This window comes from Etheostoma spectabile, chromosome 13 (genome assembly GCF_008692095.1).
Source record: "Etheostoma spectabile isolate EspeVRDwgs_2016 chromosome 13, UIUC_Espe_1.0, whole genome shotgun sequence".
NCBI classification, from domain to species: domain Eukaryota; kingdom Metazoa; phylum Chordata; class Actinopteri; order Perciformes; family Percidae; genus Etheostoma; species Etheostoma spectabile.
Window position 1 is genome coordinate 12,250,902 of NC_045745.1, and position 5,654 is coordinate 12,256,555.

Genomic DNA, 5,654 nt, shown 5'->3' on the forward strand with positions numbered 1-5,654 from the left:
CACACACACACACACACACACTCTGTTAACCTGGTTTGTAATATAAACACATGTCAACACACACGACTTGAGCAGGTAGAGAGAGAACACAGCAGGATGAGACACACATACACAGAGCATCCGCCCACCACTCAAGTGATCTTGACTCTATACTACACCAACTCCCTCTCTCTTCATCCAGCCATGGCTCCCACATGACCCTCCATTTTCCTCATCATTAGCGACACCAACCAGCAGCCGCATTCCATCCGTCCATCCCTCCCTCTTACCCTTTCTGCCTCCCTCGCCGCTTCTCTGTTTACTTCTTCGATTTCTTTATTTGAATCCGGCAGAATACCTCCCCGCTGTTTCCTCTGAGCAAAGAGGGGCATAAAAGGCGGGAGGCAGAATAGGGGAACAGAAGGGAGGAACGCCTGCTTTAGATGTTAATTTGTAGGAAATGATATGTAAAGTGATGCACCTGGTTTATGTAACTACCCCGTAGGAGATGAGTGGAGGATGTTACACATCCTGACAGTGAAACGGCTTGATGAGGCTGCAGTCATGAATGTCATGAAGTCATCACGCTCATATGGGCTAATGCAGTTTGTAGCGATATGATTATTTTTGGACTAATGAGATTAACTTTCAGGAACACTTACAGATGCACTAATGAATATATATATATTATTATATCAACTGCTGCTCCCCTCAGCTCAATGGCAGTTTAAGGCATGTTTTAGCTCAATGCTGCAGTTATCTAGCCGGCAAAATTTGTTTCCAGCTGTAACAGTCTGTTGTTGTTGTCAGTGAAAAGACTATTAAACCTTACGTACTGTATACTACCTGCCCCTTCTGAATGGCACACAATGTTAGAGATTAGCAGCTGAAGAGAGAGATTTTTTCTTATGGAGTAGAAACTAGAGTGAAAATGTGACTTACATTAGTCAGGTGTAGCCAGAAATGACTCCAATGAATCCTACTGTTACCCTGTGTCTGCTGTAGTGTTTTCACATGCTGGCATTTCTAAATTTGATGCAACACCTTTCTCTACCTTTCATCTATTGTCAATTTCTCCTTTCAAAATCAAAGTGGCACTTTGTTATGAAATGTATGGAGCACATTGATGTTCCCAAGGTGGTGATCTTTAACCTGGTTCCATACCTCTGAATCACCACCTTACGTCTCCAATTTTCTCTGCGATTCAAGTGAGTCCAGTGTTTTTCTCTTTGAAAGATGTGGGAAATGAGCCATCCATCAGAGCTTTGTATGTACGATTGAGAAAAGGGACATCTTGTTTGAGATCCAGAAAAACAGCTACACATTTAACACAGGATCCTTTCTATTGTCACGCTCAGTACAAGCAAGTTGCTGTTGTTTACATCCAAGAGGTTCGCATGTCAGTTGTAGTGAACAGTGCACCCTCTAAGGGACGCTAAGAGGTGCTTTCAAACTCTAGTGTTGATGTTACCTCATGGAATCTGTGTTGAATTTCTCTAAACATCAATTTAGATATATGTTTGCAACAACACTTTAGAATCAGTTTTGGAACAGCTGTTGCATATTTATCAATAATTAATATACAATTACCCTAATTTTCCCAAAGAATAGTTTACATTATACTAACACTGGACTAAACTGACATACGCATTTTAACTCCAGGCATTGCAGCTTCCTTAATCTAATGTGATTATGTCCATGAATCAGCGATGCTTGAAATAAAGGTTAGTAAAACACTTTTTTTCTGATTTGAAATTGCTGCAAAATTGGCATGTGAAAACACAAAACAAAGAGTGGCTGAACAGAGGATATAGGAGAATGCAAATATATAGAAAATAGACAAATAGGTGATTTTTCAAATGCACTGTTTTTAATGAACAAACAAAAATGTTGCAGCACACTTAAAGCCGTAAAGGGCTTTTTATTTACTGGCATTGTTGAAAATTTGCTTTGTGCTCATTAAGCTCGGTGAGTAACAAAGGTGTGTTGTTCAGCACACAGAAGCAGTGGTACCACAAAAGACAATTACATGCTGACTGCAAGCATGTTACACCCTATAAAGCTTTTACACTCTCCTTACATAATGTGTCACAAATCAGCCGAGCATCAGTGGGAGAGGGTGTGTGTGTGCGTGTGTGTGTGTGTGGTGGGGGCGGGGTTATTGGAATATAGCTGCGGGAACTATTCAGTAATCATTGCCAATGCCTTTAATGTATGTACGTTACAATAATGCAAAATGATTTTGTTTAAAGTGGCTATATGTAACTTTCAGTTTGTGTTGATTCGAGCGGCCGCTTTAGACAAAAGCTGCAGTGTTTTTACCACCCCTGCTGTCGTAAAGGGGTTTTCTTTACACTGATGTATTGCCCACTGTAGAATACTGAGTTAGCGTTACCGGGAGGTCATAGAGTTGCAATGAATCTTTTTCTCGGACAGAAAATCATTCATTTTCAGTAAAAGAGTATGTTACAGATGCATCGTGGCATGTCAAGTGTTGCATATGGTAACTTAGCCAATCAGAAGTCATGATGATTCAAATACCTTAAAGGGATACGCCGCCGTTTGTTGAAGTAGGGCTTATCACGGTCTCCCTTAGCTGTAGATGCGGTGCAAGGGGAGACCGTGATAAGCACTGTTTCAACAAACGTTGGCGTATCCCTTTAATTGATACATTAATTAACATATTTTTCCTGCATTAAGGCATGCATGGGATACTATTACTCCTTGTACATTACTGATGAATTCATGATAATTTATGTACCATTATTATTATATTATAAAATGTTACCCAGAACTGTATTCATAAGTTAAAAATGTCCTCATATTCATTTAAAAACTTCTTCATAAAGGCTTATATAATCCTCACAGGTATTGAAGAAGCACACAGTGAAAGCAGACATTTGCATTTAAAAACACCAACACTGAGCTTCACTTTGTATTTCACAAAGGGACGGAGACGACATGAATTATTCTGGGATCACAAGTAAATATTATATATTAAATTAAATAATATATTATTTTGAACTGACAAATATATGATCATGGTTGTGTCAGTTTGCTATGCGAAGAACATGTCAGATCATTGAAGGTGCCATCTGTACTTACTGTGTTTCGCTCCCTTCAAGTCTCAATTCCTTCATGTTAGAGGATAACAGAAGCACCCTGCTACCACCATAAGAAAAGATCTGCTCAGAATTGTACATAATTGTATTCATAAATTAAAAGTGTCGTCATATTTATTTAAACAACTCTTGATAAAAGGATCTTTTTTCTAACAAAATGGTGTTTTACTGAGTAAACTCCAATATGTTTAACTGGGCTCTGAAAAATAATTCAAAACATAATGTAACACTATACAACAAACCCTTTAACACTTCAAGGCTATGCCAATGTGAAAATATTCTTTCACCTCTGTTAAGGCTTCATTGTTGTTAGGATTCATTTACTCCACTCAGGATTATGAATTTGAAAAACTGCAGCTATTAATTTTCAGTTAGTGACAAAATGCTAAACAGCCATCGCATGATGCATTGTAATGTGCCACCCACCAGGGCTCTATAAAACCATTTACTGCTCAGTAAAACTTCTAAACACATTAAAAGGTACACAAAACATCAATAATAGAACAATACCAATTTGTGAGCACCTCTGTACTAGTTACTCAACAGAACGTGTACATCTTTAACAGGTAAAAGCTGTAAAATGTGATGGCAAACAGATAAAATGTTGTGTTGATCCCTTCACTTGTAAACACAATGTGCACCTCAGACACACACAAAGGTGTGGTAGGCTGCAATGACTTCTCTTCAGACAAAGACTGGGGATTTTTTCATTTTTATAGCCACACATAACACATAAGGGGTGTGAATCTTCACTGGTGTCACGATTTGATTCAATTATGATTGTCCTGTCAACGATTCAAATCACTTCTATAGCTCGACGATAAGACACCACCTCAGTATTATTATAAATTTCTACATGCAGTTTATTGACAAATTCACTCACCGGCCACTTTATTAGGTACACCTGTCCAACTGCTCGTTAACACTTAATTTCTAAGCAGCCAATCACATGGCGGCAACTCAGTGCATTTAGGCATGTAGACATGGTCAAGAGAATCTCCTGCAGTTCAAACCGAGCATCAGTATGGGGAAGAAAGGTGATTTGAGTGACTTTAAACGTGGCATGATTGTTGGTGCCAGAAGGGCTGGTCTGAGTATTTCAGAAACTGCTAATCTACTGGGATTTTCACGCACAACCATCTCTAGGGTTTACAGAGAATGGTACGAAAAAGAAAAAACATCCAGTGAGCGGCAGTTCTGTGGGTGGAAATGCCTTGTTGATGCCAGAGGTCAGAGGAGAATGGCCAGACTGGTTCGAGCTGATAGAAGGGCAACAGTGACTCAAATAACCACCCGTTACAACCAAGGTGGGCAGAAGAGCATCTCTGAACGCACAGTACGTCGAACTTTGAGGCAGATGGGCTACAGCAGCAGAAGACCACATCGGGTGCCACTCCTTTCAGCTAAGAACAGGAAACTGAGACTACAATTTGCACAAGCTCATCGAAATTGGACAATAGAAGATTGGAAAAACGTTGCCTGGTCTGATGAGTCTCGATTTCTGCTGCAACAGTCGGATGGTAGGGTCAGAATTTGGCGTCTACAACATGAAAGCATGGATCCATCCTGCCTTGTATCAACGGTTCAGGCTGGTGGTGGTGGTGTCATGGTGTGGGGAATATTTTCTTGGCACTCTTTGGGCCCCTTGGTACCAATTGAGCATCGTTGCAACGCCACAGCCTACCTGAGTATTGTTGCTGACCATGTCCATCCCTTTATGACCATAATGTACCCAACTTCTGATGGCTACTTTCAGCAGGATAATGCGCCATGTCATAAAGCTGGAATCATCACAGACTGGTTTCTTGAACATGACAATGAGTTCTCTGTACTCAAATGGCCTCCACAGTCACCAGATCTCAATCCAATAGAGCATCTTTGGGATGTGGTGGAACGGGAGATTCGCATCATGGATGTGCAGCCGACAAATCTGCGGCAACTGTGTGATGCCATCATGTCAATATGGACCAAACTCCCTGAGGAATGCTTCCAGCACCTTGTTGAATCTATGCCACGAAGAATTGAGGCAGTTCTGAAGGCAAAAGGGGGTCCAACCCGTTACTAGCATGGGGTACCTAATAAAGTGGCCGGTGAGTGAGCTCCCCATTTTATTGTATCTGCTCTTAAAGGCCCAGTGTGTAACGTGTTTAGTTGTTTATTTTAAAAATCGGTGTTACCTGTTCCTTTTTTCATGAATATTTACCACCATCAATTCCTTGTAAAAAAGTAGTCCTTTTTGGCATGAAATTTTACATTTGCATTTGCATGATCTAGGGTAGATGCTCCATATTCATACGCCATCTTAAAATACGTTAACCGGTAAGGGACATACAGGATATACTGCTCTGCCTTTTGCGTTTTTGCTGTTACATGATAAACTCACAGGTGCTGCTAATGCTGCTGATTGGTATCATTGCTGCCCGCCCCAGGCCAGTCTGAAGAAGGACACATGGAGGATCACATGTATTCAAAATCTAAATTTCAAGAACAGTAGGCTTCTTCTTCGCCCAGAAAAATGAGAAATGATGGGAGAAAATACCTGCACATGGGACC

At 40.5% G+C, this 5,654-nt stretch overlaps 1 protein-coding gene across 1 annotated transcript in view; it reads left to right on the plus strand.

The window, feature by feature from the left end:
• LOC116700210 (cell adhesion molecule 1-like) overlaps positions 1–5,654 on the plus strand; it is a 393,444-nt gene that overhangs the window by 277,353 nt on the left and 110,437 nt on the right.